At 39.5% G+C, this 17,130-nt stretch overlaps 1 long non-coding RNA gene across 2 annotated transcripts in view; it reads left to right on the top strand.

The window, feature by feature from the left end:
- The window catches only part of LOC120527500, a 99,411-nt gene that overhangs the window by 15,499 nt on the left and 66,782 nt on the right, over positions 1 to 17,130 (top strand). For both annotated transcript variants that reach the window (XR_005633347.1, XR_005633346.1), the window contains exons 2-3: positions 13,986 to 14,050; positions 16,292 to 16,365. This is a non-coding gene — a long non-coding RNA (uncharacterized LOC120527500). The remainder of the gene's footprint in view (positions 1 to 13,985; positions 14,051 to 16,291; positions 16,366 to 17,130) is intronic.

Genomic DNA, 17,130 nt, shown 5'->3' with positions numbered 1-17,130 from the left:
CCTCCCTTCTCTCTAACAGTGCACTAGACAAGTTTACTTAATACTGAGAGAAGCCATGTGTAGTGTTTGCCCCTCATCCTATTTTCCATTGGCAGTGTTAATTTTGGCAATACATTTTGATTTAGTTTTAGTATTAGTCTTCTGACGAAATTGCATTTTAGCTTTCCCACATTTTAGTTTTCTTTATTCCTAGTTGTCATTTCTACAATACTATAGAAACTATTTTTTTAGTCACCTGATTATTTAGATTTGTAGCACAGTTATTGGAATATCCTAAAAGATGTGAGGCTTTGGTATATTTAGACAGAGTGCTACAAAGTGCTACACGTTGCTAACAGCCATTTAGCCCAAATTAGAGAAGCTGAGCTACAGAAAAAAGTCTTTAAAATGATTTAACAGTTTATGGTGACGCTGCATTTTCATGTTACAGGCATTGCAAGAAAGTAGTTAAACAGCTTAATAAATCGGTGGACTGTAGACTATACCATAAAAACTAGAGATGTGTGATAAATTGTCCATGACATCAGTAATGAATCCATTTTAACATTACTTTTGAGACACTAGACGGACCTGGTTACACATTACAGTATCTGCCAAAGAAGTGTGATATGTGTTTGATCTAGCAGTATTCAACATGTGTTTTGCTACTGTCATGTATGGAAGTCAATCAATCAATCAATCAACATTTATTTATATAGCACATATTCATACAAAAAAATGTAGCTCAAAGTGCTTTACAAAATGAAGAATAGAAAAATAGAAGACACAATAAAAAATAAACATAAGTCAACATTAATTAACATAGAATAAGTAAGGTCTGATGGCCAGGGTGGACAGAAAAAACAAAACAAAAAAAAAAACTCCAAAAGCTGGAGAAGAAAAATAAAATCTGTAGTGATTCCAGACCAACAGACCGCCCAATCCCCTCTGGGCAATCTACCTAACATAAATCAAAAAGTCCTCTTTGTATTTAGGGTTTTCATGGAAGGACTTGATGATGATGGTCATGTAGACTTCTGGCTTTCAGTCCATCAATGTTGGTGCATCATGATGCTTTGAGTAGGTGGTGGTGGCGCAGGCCGCCACCACAAAGAAACCGGAAAAAGAAACAGAAGAGAGAGTAGGGGTCAGTACGGATTTTGGAGCCACAATGAATAGTTATTATGAAGTGGCAAAATTAAAGCATTTTAATACTATAAACTTAGTCAGTCATCTGAACATTTCAAAGCTTCAAGTAAAGCTCCTACAGACCTGTGTGCTACTGTAGAGGATATTTACTGATGAAAATATAAATTTGTAATTCATCCATGCATTTATTACCTGAACATGCCTTTTCCAAATCCATGTCATTGACACTCATAGCTTATGCTGGCAGCTTTAGTCATACAAGCCAATCCTACATTGGATGCCAGTCCACCACAGGACACAGACACATTTACACATTATATCTCCTGACAAATTAAAATTTCCCAGTAAACTTAACCTTGCATGAACGTGGGAAGGAGAACTAAAGTACCCAACACAGGTATAATGTGCAAACTCCACATAGACAGTGACCACAGAAGGATTCAAAACCTATTTAATGTAAATTTAAAATTATAACACTAATCAACGTTCTAAAGACAAAATACATTACTTAGAAAATAATATGAATTGGTTTATGGCTTATACCATAAAACTGGTAACCAGGCTGCTGATATGACTCCGCAATGTCTTACTAGGATGTGTTTTGAAGCTACAGCAACACTTTCTGTGTGGTGTGGAGTGTTAGGGAAGGAAGCAGATGCTGCATGCCTACATAGCAGATTTTGGAAGGTCAGCTTAGTGCAATCAAGCAGCACTGATTGACAATATATTGCTTTTAACTCAAAAGAGTAGTTGACACAAGAAAAACATAACATTCTTAAACCTACTTAATTCTTTGAGGGTTGAATATTTTTTCCAGTTTTCTGAAAAGCACACACAGCAATGGTTTCACATATAATTCAGCATAAAACATCTTTTGCTGCATGCAGTGGCTGCTGTCGGCGCCTGTTTGGTGTCTCAGGTAGGAGCGGCTGCACAGGGGGCAGCTCAGTGACCAGCAGGAATATGCACAGCGGTAGCAGTATGACACAATCTGGTTTGTACCTCTTGAAATCATACAGAGGTGGTCCTCCCAGGTGAACGTTGGTGTAGGTACATTAGCCAAATGGACATGTTCAGCACCACGATCAGCTTATGCTGATCCTACACTTTCGTTTTCAATGTCCAGATCACTTACATTAAAATCCGACAACTCAGAGTCCGATTCAGCGATATCAAACGTAAAATGTCATCCACAGAGTATTTTGTTTTTGGTATTTCACCCAGATGTCAATGCCATTTGAGGGGTTGTTTGCTCTTCGCTACTCATGCACACGCAGGAAATCTTAGTCAAATTAACAAAGCTAACCTTAAGAGTTTTGTCACAGTTTACAGCTGATTACCGTCCTCTACCCCTGAATTTCGACAAAAGTCGGCATACGCCCTGAAAGAGTTAATCTACTTCAAGATCACCAAGAGCTGCAGCCTACCATGAACAGGATTATAATCGAGGACAGTGTGTCTGTGAAGCAGCACTACGTGCCATCCTTGTAGGAGGAGAAAAAAGCAGAAAAAATCTTCTGTTATGATGTTCACACCTAAATTTTTTAAAAATGTAGGGAAAGAATACTACACAGTAGATTTCACCAGATCTTTAGGGATCACATGAACCTTCGTTACTAAAGAAATTAATGAATCAGTTGCAGAAAGCTGTTTTAAAGTCAGCAAATGTGTTTATGCTCTAGGTATATTATAAAGTGTTCAAACCCTTAATGCCTTTTACTCTAAGTAAACCATTTAACTCATTCATCATAGCTTCAATGTTTTAGTCTTGCTTTTAAAGCTATTAAACAAGTCCATTTAAAGAGCATGACCTCACTTACACTTGTTATCATTACTGATTTTAGTTTATGTTGCATCCAATTCAGTTTAACCCTCTTTGCTGAAGACAGGCTTAAATGCATGTTCCAAAATTCACATAACCACCACACATTACTTTTATATGTAAGTACACATGTACTCAAATGAACGTTTAGAGAGACATCCATAAGCCTACCCTAAAACAATATTCATGTCATACCTACAGAGCATCTGTTTAGCAGTAAATTAGTCCAGTTAGTCATGAAGAGGACAATAAAAACATTTAAGAAAAATTAAATTCAGATAAATTTTTGTAACATGTGTATTATGCTCATTCCAGCCTCACAAGATTCACCAGGCTTGTGTTGATATTGACATTATGTCACTGGTGCTGTGCTTTAATACTCTTACATGATGTCTGGATAATCTCACAGTACCTGGATGTCTGGAACCATTACACCAGTTTAGTTTTATTATTTCCCACCCCCTAGACAGCCTGGAAAACTATAGTGTCCTTCTTTTTTTTATTTTGGTCCTCTTTTCACTGAAAAGGAACAAACAGAATAGGTATACATCTGATATGATGCAAAAATGCCACAGTCTCTAAAGCTCACTCATCCCTGGCAAGATTGTTAATTGCACAAGACCCTCTTGGGAGTATCATTTTACCACCGCACAGAGCATCTCCTGCCTTTGTGCTTACAGAGCCTCATTACTTGTCCTTATATGTAATGCTTCGCACACCCATTTCGCAGTGTAATCAGATTCTTGCAGGGCACAATGGAGTTGAAAGAAGTGCAATGGTTGAGTCCAAAAGCAGGTCAAGCCTTTTAAGTATGGTCACACAAAGTTCTCTGCACTACATAGGTTCTTTGAATCTCAGAGTAATCTGAGCTAATAAAACCTGCAGTAATCTGATAGGAAGGCTGCTTTGTCAAGTATGCAGTATTTACTTAGGGATTCTGGTAAGCACTGGCATTCAATGAGAAATGGACTACTCTTTTTCAAATAATGGGAACTAACATGTCAATAGGTGGATGTTATTAAAATGCCATCTCTCCTACGTGCCTGTTTCTGATGGAATGTTTCAATTAAATCTCTTTAGAGCCTCTGAAGAAAGCATACAGTATTAAATGTTTCAGGTAAGATTTCATCTGCCTAGCCTATAAAAAAGCAAAGTGCTGCCAATGTCATGGTCAAATATTTAAATTCTGGTATTTCAAAAATTCTCTTTTGCCTCAAGTCCCAAAGGCAGAATTCTATTGGTACCTTACTTTAGAACATAATATTATAGCTATTATATTCACCCTCTTAAAAAATATTTGGTCAGGTAACAAGGAAAGTGTGTGACATGGATGCCATAATTCTGACCCAGTTTAGTTCTGCTCTTTTAGAAAACAAAAAACACGCTTTCTCTCTTTTAGAAAACCTTGCCCTAAGACGGAGCCTTTTGAGTTATGTTGTTACTTTGCCACTAGTTTTGTTTTTATTTAGATGTTGCTAAAAAAGCAAATATAAATATTATTTTGACCTGATCACATTTATACTTCATTTACTGTTGCTACAGAAATGACCATGTCCTACTAAAGAAATTGAACTGAAACATTGAAGTACTTGGAGCTAATGGAATTACCTGTTAAAATTGCTTACATTTACAGTCATCAGTATGTTGAGTAATTATACCAATTTTCATTTTATTATTAATATTGTCCAATTGTCATTGCCAAGCTCAAAACACAATCAACACTTACAGTACAAATAAAACTCTAAATCAGAAAATCGTCTTCTTCTTTCACTTCATCTTTTCCTGCTTTAGTGTGGCATCAATGTTCCTGATCAGCCTTCTCCATACACCTCGGCCTTCTCCTCAGTTATACCCTTTTCTTTCAGATCTTCTTTTACTTTATCCATATACTGTATCTCCGCTTTGGCTTCCCTCACTTTCTCTTCCCCTGTACTTCCATTCCCATCACTTTTTTGCTTACATATTCATCGTCTCTCCTCACCATATGTCTATACCACTTCATCCTACTTTCCTGAACTTTCTTAGATTTCTCTCCCACTTTTTTGTACATCTGACTGCCTAATTTCTTATTCTGTCCTTTTCTGTAACTCCACACATCCATCTCAGCATTCTCATTTCTGTCATATCTAACTTCTAGTCCTGTGCTTCCTTTACTGTCCAGGTCTCAGCTACATACAGTACATTTCTGGTCTTACAGCTGTCTTAGTAACCTTCCCTTAACATTCATCTTAATTCTTCAATCACACAATATTCTTGATGCCTTCTTCCAATTGGTCCATCCACACGGCACTTTAGATTATCTCTGCATCTAACTTTCCACCTTGGGCTACCACTGATTCTAGATATTTAAATGTATCTGCTCTCTTCAGGAGAGTCTGTGTATTCTGTCTTCTTTCTATTTATCTTTAACCCTCTATCTTCCAAAACCCTTCTCCATTCCCCTAAATTCCTGTCCATTATATCATTTTTGGTGCTACACAACACAATGCCAATGAAACACAGCATTATGGAATATATATACCGGTATATATATGCACTATTTTTCACACATACATGCAGTAAATATATACATAGAGACAAAGAAAAGATGCTGATGAATTCAAGCATTTGAACTTTGGATACAACAAACTTCTATCAGCATGTTATATTTGTGGACACAACAGACTGGACCTATTTTATCCACCTATTAATACCTTTTCATGGAAGCATGTTGTACAACTGGGCAAATATATCTTCATCCTGCTTCCAACTATATACCTATTATCAGCAGCAGCTCTTTTATTATATAACCCAGGAGGTCTCATGTGTTTTGGTGGGGTTATGGTTTGTTATATTATTTATTTTTCTCTTTCTTGAACTTCTGTAAAGTTTTAATATTCAGATCTATCTATCTATCTATCTATCTATCTATCTATCTATCTATCTATCTATCTATCTATCTATCTATCTATCTATCTATGGCAAGAGGCTACGTGGAGCAATGATCACAATGAAGTGCCACCGTAAACCTATAAATAAATGAGGAAACTCCACTGGTAAAGTGAGTAATCCTATATATGGCATGGTGTGAAGGAATATGTTACTAGATTGTGATAGTGTCTGCTATGCACAATGTCGTAGAAGTGAAATATTCATAAACACCTTGATAAAGATTTTACTAAACTTCCTCATGACACTATCAGGTAGGCAGGCTGGCTTATGTTAGGAGCTCCTGATGCTGTAAATATTGAGATAGATTGGTGTCCAAGGTGAAAAGTTCACCAAGGTGACAAAGAAGTAAAGCAACCCATTAGATGTCAGGGAAGCAAGGATGACATGTGGGTAGTTCTCTCCCACTCAAGCACATTGCCTAGTACACAGTCTCTAACTTGAAACAGTGGGATCATAGTTCCCTTATAAGCAAATAAGAGCTCAGGTTTCCGCACCCATAGCTTTATTTATATCTTAGGGCATCAACAGCCATGTACCAAGGATAAACTAGTGCAACGAGGATACAAGGATCAAGTTGGTGCAAAAAGTGCTTAGATTTCTTTAAATAGATTATTCATTAAATAAACCATAAAAACAAGTGCTCATGGGAGTTAACAGTCATTCAATAAATAGATAACTCCTTCTGTAAATAAATAGATTAAAATCAATACTAAAACATAAAGTTAAAAATGTGTTCCTCCTTTAATATTTTTCCTGTGAGCCTTAGTGCATCTTTCTCTCTTGCCTTTCCCGCTCACCCATTGGGTCTCCTCAGAGGGGCTATTATGGTCATTCAATAATTGGATTACTTCAAAGCCTCAGGCAGTGGCTCACTGGGATGGAAAAAGCCCAGCTCCATCGTCCCACCACAATCTCTTGGCGATGTTCCGGAAAAGCCAATATTTGCTGCTGCTCCCTTATTGCTCAAAAGAAGCAAATATTCCTCATGAATTTCAGTTTTTTCACCATCAGCTTTAGAAGTGGACCTCACATATGTAATTCCATTATACTGGCCAGAGATTTAAATGTAGTGCCAAGGTTTTGCACAACCAAATACAGATTTGGAGAGTCAAGGAGGTAGTCCGGATTGCTCATTTAGTTTGATTTATGGAATTGCATTGTTAAAGAAATCTATGTTACTGATTTCTTTTTCTTTAACAAACTTAAGGTTATGTTCATTTGTGTTTGAATTATGTTTGATCATTTTAAAAGTTTGATTGAAGGCATCCATTTCCCACACATATAGTAAGTGATAGCTCCCTTTGCAAGTGCCGGTAGGATGAGGGATTTGAACTTTCTTTATAAAGACAGTATCAGCTGGTGAGAAGGAAGGGGGTAGAGTGAGTGTGTCACACCAGTCTGAGAGAGAGAGCTAGGTGACTGAATTATTGGCTGCTTAAATGAAGCAGATTTAGGCTCCTGTAAGTCTTTAAAAGCTCCTAAATTAAAGTTGGGAGGTGCTTCACCTAATGAAGGTGGTTGACTCAAAGCCCCATTTTTGAGTTATTGTTGTTATTTTGTAAGGCTGTTAGAAACATATTGAAATGAGCTAATATTTGGGTAAGAACCTTTGATCATTCACATGGTGCTTCTCTTTTTTCTTACCAAAGGGTTTTTTTTTTCTTGTTTTCTCTATACATTTTAATTTGAATCAATTTTTTTCATTGTAAATATTTTTGCACCCAGAACTGTGAGATAAAATCTACCTGTTTTTTGTACATATGCATCTCTGTTGACTCTATTTTAACAGCCACTTTCCTGGTCAGTCCCAAACTACAAGCAGAGCATCTGCTGCAGCTGGAGGCATGAGACAGTCTACAATCCCATATTTTTACTATTAGACAAAGCAAAATGTTCAAAAACCAAAAAGTCCAAAACTAGAAGTTACAAAATTTTAAGTCCAAAATCAAAATCCAAGAAGCAAGACAGAACCAAACAATAATAAGAAACTTCAATGTCCATCTTATGATGTGCCAGACCTTTAAGTACAGGTGGGGGTGGACCCACAGCCATAACATCAATGTCCAGGCCAACTTAGGCTCAAAATACAAAAACAAGGAACATCGCAAACACAATAACAAACAGAAATAACCTATAATATAAAATGCTTATCAAAAAGATAATGTTCATAAAAGCATAGTATAGTAAAGAAAGGAAGAAAACATAAACATATTTAGCACAGTTATAAAATAAAATTCAAAAAAACAATAAAAGAAGTAAAAAAATAAATAAACTTGAGCAAGGGATGGAATTCCTTCCCATAACACAGATAATAGTTGATTCAATTAATGCATCTTCTGAGAGTCCTAATCAACAAAGACAAGGATAATGGAGCAAGGATAAAAATGTAGGTAAACCAAAAGCAAGAGGGTGAATGACAAAAAAGAACAACAAAACAAAAACAAAAAGGTTTATTTAGAAAAAGGCACAATGAATGGGGTATATGTTGTTACAATGACCCTGAACAGGAAAAGTGAAAAGAAAAAACTAAGGTTCTTAAAACTCCATCTTCTAATAATTTAAGTATTGTGAGAGATGGCCGGCAGCTCAGCCCGGCCAGGATACCCCTGAAATGGAAGGATGGGGGAAGGAAGCTACTTTTGGACACTGCCTCCCCCAAAACACAAGATGGCAGCTCCCCTGGAGTGTAGCGGTGCGCTGGATTCCCACAGGGCATCCTGGGACTTGGAGTTCGGTTTCTCAACCCTTTTGGGTGCTGTGGCTGCCACTGGGGGGTGCTGTGAAAGGACCTGGGGAGACATGTTTCCCTTATAGCACCTTATAGGACTAGGAAGTCACAAGGACGGAAACCCTGAACTATTCGTAGGATGATTAAAGAAGTTGAGTTCTCCTTCTGAGCCGGAAGTGCTAGCAAGTAATGTGAGAGGGAGAACAGAAGCACTTCTGGGTCGAGGACTATTTAAAGGACTGCTGAAGACCCAGCAGGCAAGCCAGAGTCGGGTGGAGGTGGCAAAATATATTGTAAAAAACTTGACTCCGAGGCATTGAAAGTTTTGGGGCAGCCACCTGTATGATTGGTATCCTGGCTGCAAAATCGTAAAATTATATACAGCACTAATGTGCACAAAACCAAGTCCAAAACAGAACTGAGGGAGTAGGGAAAAGGTGGAGGCTTTTAAAGGGGAAGACAGGAAGTGAAGTCAAAGGGGTCAGACTCATGAAGGTCTTCAACCATAGGTTCGAGCCTGGATGTGACCTCACAGGGGCCGGAGCCGGCAAGGACTCCCACCATAGGTTCGGTCCCGGAAGTGACGTCAAGAGGACCAGGTCGAATCTCCCGTGAGTGGTCTGCAGGCAAGAGAGAAAAAGAGTCAGTGCACTCTGCCACATCCCGGTATGTCTCGGAACTGCCTTTACTCAAGCACTTTAGCTGCCTCCCATGTGCACGTGTGTGACAATATATATAGAGAATTGCGACTATTATTGTATTTACTTGTGGTTATTGTGGCTGTGGTGCTTGGAGGCACTGAAAAGAAAGAAAAAGAAATTAAAAATCTTCTTAGTGCTTTTACCTGGTGCCCTGAGTGTTTGTCTGTTGGGTTTAAAGGGGCTGCCCTTAGTGACCTTTAGTGTTCACAGTATATTGACCTAGTGTACCTGGTAACAGAGAAGAAGAAGTAACTCTGGTCTTCAGAGCCCACAGTCTATATGATATTTGGGAACTTGCAACACACTCCCATCATGGGCATTCATCATATAGTACAGTGTAGACTATTGCCCCAAATTCTGATGGGGTTTGATGCAAATCTGATCCTGTGCTTGTCATAAGTGATACTAATATCTTCTGTCCAAGTCACAACAGAATTACTTTCTGACATCGGCATTTCATGACAGAGAAAAGTAAATAAAATGCAATAGTTATTAAAAGAATATCAGAACATTTGCCAAATGATCAGCAGTCATTTGCTGATTTGGCCTTTTAATTACCAGACTGAAAAAGACTATCAAAATGTCATTTGAACAGCTGCATTTGCAGCTCTAACAACTAATGTATCCTTCTTTTGATTTTGTACAACAGAGCGGCACATTCTTCTTCATTTATGTCTTTTTTACATTTTTCTGCATGTGTTCACAATACCAAGTCCTCAGTAGTTTTCAGTATTGCCTTGGCCAGTCGCTTAAACTCAAATACACTGTCTCTGTGAAGTTTGCATTTTTTCCTTATGTCACCAGGGATGTTACACATGGTATGCTGTCTGTTAATTCTGAACTGGCCCAGTGTGAAGTGTATACATATGTCTGCACTGTGATGGACTGCTGTTCCATCTACAGTTGCTTCCTGACTTATGGCTGATTCAGACAAGAATAGCTCTGACCACGTGCAGCATCATAATGTGGTGGATGAGTTTTGAAAGTGGATAGACTTTCTGTTGGCTTATTAGAGTTGTGTAACTGCTATATGCATTTTATTAGTTGTACATCAAAGGGAATGTTGTAAAAAGCAACTGTTGAAAAATTGCCTCTCACTGTTAGATTAATTGGTGATTCCTTCCTTGAAGTGCATGATATACATGTGGCATTTATATGCACTTTCATCCAGCAACTGCTTATAGCCTGTCGCCAGATGAAATACGATATAGATAGTCCTTAGAATTTACAACGCTCAAATGAACATTAAACACATTTTGCAGAGCAGAATGACAAGAGTGGTATGTGAGTGCAAACAGCACACATCAGCAAGCTGTGATGTTGCTACTCTGTTAAGAAAGTGTATGATAACTATTCTTCATTTCTAGGAAAAAGTGGGTCAGTATGCTGAATTGCTCTTGTCAGGTGTTGATGACTGATAAGCTTGGGGGCTTTTCTCAGTTAAAGCAAAAGTGGCAACCATGGTTGGTCTGTCAGATTACAGGCTCCAAATCCAGTCTTAAAATAATTCTGAACTGCTGATTTGGCCTTTTAATTACCAGACTGAGGAAGTGCTAAAATCCTTAAATAATTCAAATTGAAAATAACACAACCTTGAAGTGAAAGCTCACATTAAAGCTTCTGGAGGAAAAATCATTCTTGTGTCCTTCATTATTGAAGCACTATTGATGTTTTTATTAGCAGAGGTCAGAACTACTACTTCTCAGCTCTTACAGACTGGTCTTAAATTCCAGCTCACTCATTGTTTTCCCTGTGTCCATTTCCGTTTTTCTCTAGGCATTCTGGCTTTCTTCCCACATCTCAAAGACATTCATATTAGGTTAATGAGCTGAGTGTGAGGCAGTGTGCTCTGAAGTGCAGTGGCACCTCATCCAAGGCTGGTGTGTGTCCTGCATCTGAAAGTGCCAGAATAGCCAATTACTCTGAGGTTAAATGAGTACAAGAAATGCATGAACGGTTTGTCTTACTGTGTATTGCCATTTTTACCTAACCATATAAATATATAAGAAGGAAATTGTGCAGATCCTTAATGACATATTTACCAAACAAAAACCTATTGTATATGGTGCCTTTTTACAGTAGTCATCCATTAAGTCCTATATATCATAACATAGAGAAAATAATAACATTACAATAACAATGCTCCATAATGCAGCTGACACAGAAGATGCAAGGGGAACTTTTATTGCCTTACTCACAGAACAGAACTACTCAGTTTACTAGCATCTTCATACAGCAGCCAAAGAGAACACGAGTCACACACAAAGCATTTTAGAATAAAAGATGTCTAAAAAATATTCAATATATAAGCCATCTTAAGGCAAATTACTAGTTCAAAGGCACAGCATATTTACTTAAGCAAATTTGTGTTACATAATGGTCTGGATTTGTTTGTATTTGCTGCTTTATTGACAGATTTTGTTACATTTATATATACTGCTCAAAAAAATTAAAGCAACACTTTTTAATCAGAGTATAGCATCACGTCAATGAAACTTCTGGGATATTGATCTGATCAGTTAATTAGCAGAGGGGGTTGTTAATCAGTTTCAGCTGCTCCGGTGTTAATGAAATTAACAACAGGTGCACTAGAGGGGCAACAATGAGACGACCCCCAAAACAGGAATGGTTTAACAGGTGAAGGCCACTGACAGGTGGAGGCCCTATTGGGGCTCTGGCACCAGAAGTACTCCTGGGTCCAAGATAAAAGGAACTGCCCTGCCACATTCGGGCAAGTTGGAGGAATGGTTTAACTGGCGGAGGCCCCTGACATTTTTCCCTCATCATCTTTTCTGACTGTTGTAGTCTTTGGCTGGCTTGTCATCCCGGCCAATACCCCCAGGCCGCCAGATGGAGCCCTCCCTGCAGTATGGAGGTGCCCCGAAGACCAGCAGGGAGTCATGGACTGTGTAGTTTTTATACACGACCCTGCTGGATACCACAGGGGCCGCAAGAGGGAGCTGCAGGGAGAACCGAAGAATCATTTGTACCCTATAACCCGGAAGTACATCATAGGAAGAGCGACATGCTTCCGGGGTGAGAAGAAGGACTTGTACCTGACCAACAAGTGATAAAGAATCACATGGACTGGGGATTGGGAACACTTCCGGGTCAGGGTATATAAAAGGACTGTGGGAGTTCCCAGACGCGAGCTGAGCTGGGTGGTATGGTGGGAACGCGTCTGGGAGTCTTAGGATTGTATTTGTAGTGATTATTGTTTGGGTAATGAATATAGTGGAGGAGAGGTTACTTTGTGCACTGTGGCAATTAAATAAAGTCATCATTTGGACTTATCTGGTGTCTGGAGTCTTGAACAAGGGTTCAAGGGAGCGATAGCGCCCCCTATCTGTCACACATTTTTTTCACTAGTTTTGCATTTGGCTACGGTCAGTGTCACTACTGGTAGCATGAGGCGATACCTGGACCCTACAGAGGTTGCACAGGTTCTCCAACTTCTCCAGGATGGCACATCAATATGTGCCATTGCCAGAAGGTTTGCTGTGTCTCCCAGCACAGTGTCAATGGCATGGAGGAGATTTTAGGAGACAGGTAGTTACTGTAGATGAGCTGGACAGGGCCGTAGAAGGTCCTTAACCCATCAGCAGAAGTGGTATCTGCTCCTTTGAGCAAGGAGGAATAAGATGAGCACTGCAAGAGTCCTACAAAATGACCTCCAGCAGGCCATTGCTGTGAATATCTCTGACCAAACAATGAGAAACAGACTTCATGAGGGTGGCCTGAGTGTCTGACGTCCTGTAGTGGGCCCTGTGCTCACTGCCCAGCACCGTGGAGCTCGATTGGCATTTGCCAAAGAATACCAGAAGTGGCAGGTCCACCACTGGCTCCCTGTGCTTTTCACAGATGAGAGCAGGTTCACCCTGAGCACATGTGATAGACGTGAAAGGGTCTTGAGAAGCAATGGAGAACATTATGCTGCCTGTAAAATCGTTCAGCATGACCGGTTTGGTGGTGGGTCAGTGATGGTCTATGGAGGGACGCACATACCTCTACAGGCTAGACAACTGCACCTTGACTGCCATTAGGTATCAGGATGAAATCCTTGGACCCATTGTCAGACCCTATGCTGGTGCAGTGGGTCCTGGGTTCCTCCTGGTGCACAACAATGCCCGGCCTCATGTGGCGAGAGTATACAGGCAGTTCCTGGAGAATGAAGGAATTGATACCATTGACTGGCCCCCATGCTCACCTGACCTAAATCCAATTAAACACCTCTGTGACATTATGTTTCAGTCCATCCGACGCCACCAGGTTGCACCTCAGACTATCCAGGAGCTCAGTGATGCCCTGGTCCAGATCAGGGAGGAGATCCCCCAGGACACCACCCATTGTCTCATTAGGAGCATGCCCCGACATTGTCAGGCATGCATACAAGCATGTGGGGGCCATACAAACTACCAAGTGTGATTTGGAGTTGCTGCAATGAAATTTCGGCAAAATGGACTAGCCTGCCGCATCATTTTTTCACTTTGATTTTCTGGGTGTCTTTGAATTCAGCCCTTTGTAGGTTGATAATTTTTCATTTCCATCAAATGATGTGGCATTCTTTCATTCCTAACACATTACCCAGTCCATATCAGTATATATATCCAGCAGGATTTTTTCCCATTGAGATCTGATGTGTTTTCAAAGTGTTCCTTTAATTTTTTTTTTGCAGTTTATATCTGGACACCACATCGAGAGACCCATTCAGTGGGTCATTGTATTAGTTTGGAGTTAATTGTGAGTATTGCTTTTTTCTTTGGTTTTGCTGAGATCTTGCAGTTTCCTTTAGGATAGTGAATAATGTGTTGGTTGTAGGATTGCCTTTCAGGCAACTCTTTTTGCCTAGTTTTAGTCTTTTAAGTATTTTTCTATTTGTTTTTAATAAATGCTAAATTTATAAAGATCCATTGTTTTCCCTTCTGTACACAAGCCATGGGCTTACAATCATTTTATTCCTTGTGGGACTTCTTGCTATATTTTGGGACTTGTTAGGGCCTATTAGGCTGAAGCCTGCAGTTAGCCGTATGGAGTAGTTAGATTTGTGGTGAGGCCCCTCAGGCAGGGTATTGAGGTGCCTGGCCTGCCTTCGTGGTACTTTTTGAAGGCCTCACACAAATTTTGTTATGGTTGACACTGCACATCACATCAATCTGTACAATAAACAGGTGGTGTACCTGTTTAGTGTGAAAACCCAAGTCACATTTTTCTTGAAACGGGGTCTATTTTAATATTTGGTGAACAGTTCTAGTTCATCAGCAACTACTAGAGTAAATTGTTTTGATTCTTTGATTTCCATTGATTGACCTTATAAAGGGGCAGCATGGCTCACTACATGCACTATAATCCTGGGACCAAGTGTTAACCCTCTAATGACCTAGAATTTTCTAATCTCTGTCAAGCCCTCCATTGCCTCACTTTCATCCTGAAAGAAAAGTCATGTGTTTCTGCATCTGCTGGATTGCCTGCCCTTTAGCATCTTTTAATGTTTCCTCTAAGGTTGCATTTCTAGCTCAACCTCCATTTCTGTCTGTTTCACACCTTTCCCCATATCCAGTGTATATACAAGGAATCACAACTTCTGACACTGTCCATGTAAGGTAAGGACCTTGCTCAGTCCTAACACTTCTTTGTACTTCGTTTTCTTTCCTGAAATCTCTTTGTTTACTCAGCTACCTACCAAAGTATTATTCAAGCTCCAGGCAGCTGTTATTCAATCCTTTAGGTGTGTGGAAGCCGGCTCGGACACAAACAGGCGGACACGTTAATGTCACCCACAACACGTTTATTACCAACGTCCATATTTACAAAGGTGCAACACAACCCCAAAGTCCTGGCCACAACACAGTGCCTCTCTCTCTTCAGGCCACCTCCTTGCCTCCTCCTAAGACCTCATTTTTCTCCTCCCGACTCCAGTCATCATATGAAGGGAGGCGGCCCCTTTATATTTGCACCCGAATGTGCTCCAGGTGTCTTCCAGTGATTTTCTGCCGACATGCCCCTGTGTGGCGGGAAACACCGGCTTTGTACCCGGAATCACTCCGGGTGTCCCCGATCTTCTTCCCCCCAGCACTTCTGAGTGCTGAGGTCCAGGGCTCCAAAGGCACAGGGGCGCCCCCTGGCAGTGACCACGGGCCCCTACAGGGTACAGCTTCAAAACTCTGCACCCGTGGCTCCCATAGGAGTCAGGGCAGTCGCCCCCACATGGTCTGGGGAAGGCATAAGCCCTCCTCCGGTCCTCCTGGGTGTCCCGGCCAGGTCGCCACCCCAGCCACCTCCAACAGGTGTCACTGAATCAGCCCAAGACACCTAACTCATAGATACCCCGATACCACCTTCGTCCTAATATCAAATTGGTAGAATCATTTCTGTGTCTGATTGTCCCATAATTCTTATTTCATCATTAATGATTAATGGAAAGACAAGTTGAGGCTACCCATTCAAGAATAAAATTCAATACCAGCTGGGCAATAATCCCCAGGTGTGGTGTAACTTTTAAATGTCAAGTTATAATGAGTTACCCTCACACTTGGCTAAATAATAAGTGTCAAGTATGTACAGTAGATGAAAAGGTTTAGTAAGAAATGGGTGATAAAATACATTAAAAAATGGTAAAAGCAGACAAGATCAAAACCAGGATTTCAAACAGGAAGATTAGTTACTGGAAAAAAAAATGGTACTTCAAGGCCCTCACAGAGAATAAAGGAAAAGAAAGCACCAACAGAAGAAAATAACCATTCGTGCCATGGCTGAAGAACAAGGCAGTAAACTGTGAAACAGGGAGAAAAATGGCAAAAAGAAGAGGGAAACTATTAAAAACCTGACCAAAGTTTGTTGTCATTTAATTTAGCCATTTGTTTTTTTTTATGTTAAATATTGTATGTATATTTCCATTTTAAAATGAATTTTTGTAATGAATATTTGTTTAAGTTATGTTTCATAAGCCTCTTTTTTGATATCCCTTGTGTTCTGAATTTAAAGCCCCAGACAACGGCTGGCTGAGGACTAAGGACCTGCATAGTGTCACTGAGTGATGTTGGTTTAGGATAATTTGTGTAAGTATTATTTGCATTTTCTGGCTTTCTGTTTATTTGGATTCAGATATTAAATTACAGATTGGCTTTCTTTGCTTTGAATTGCAATTTAGGCAAACCCTTTTTGATTATTTAATACATTCTTGAAGTACAGAAGAATTTTATCCTAAAACCTACAGATTTATGGCCACCCTCTCTTCTAAAGGGCTTTTGTTGGGTATTTTGAGCTCACACTTTTCTTGTTTAATATTGTCCAAAATGTTACCAGGACAATATTCAGCTTCTGAATGTTGCCATCTAGCTCCATCTTTATTAGGCCACATGTTTTGGGAATGCATTAAATTAACATTATATTGGACACAAATTTTGAAATACTGGTGTACTCCTAGATGCGCTTAAAGTGGACAAAGACAAACTGATTGTAGTAGCCTATACCATGCTACTAGCACATAGATTTGTTGCTTAACTGGAAGAACCTACCTCTTATAATTCAGTTGGTAAGTGATGTTCTATATTATTTGAAAATGAAAAAAATCAAGTTTCACTCAGAGGATCTGTCCAAAGCTTTCTTAAAACATGGGAAGATTTAATTGAACAAAATTTAGAATGGGGTAAAGAATGAAAGCGATTTTTTTGTTCTTTTATCTCTCTGCTCTTGGCTCTCCTGTCTTTCTCATGTAGGGGTTGATTTCTTGTTCTGTTAGGTTTTGTTGTCTTCATTATTTTAATATTCTGTTGTTTTTTCTTTCTTGAGCATTGATTTTAAAGTTATTTGCTGTATAAATT

Source organism: Polypterus senegalus, chromosome 4 (assembly GCF_016835505.1).
Source record: "Polypterus senegalus isolate Bchr_013 chromosome 4, ASM1683550v1, whole genome shotgun sequence".
Lineage (NCBI taxonomy): Eukaryota > Metazoa > Chordata > Cladistia > Polypteriformes > Polypteridae > Polypterus > Polypterus senegalus.
This window is presented reverse-complemented; position numbering and strand designations above follow the sequence as displayed.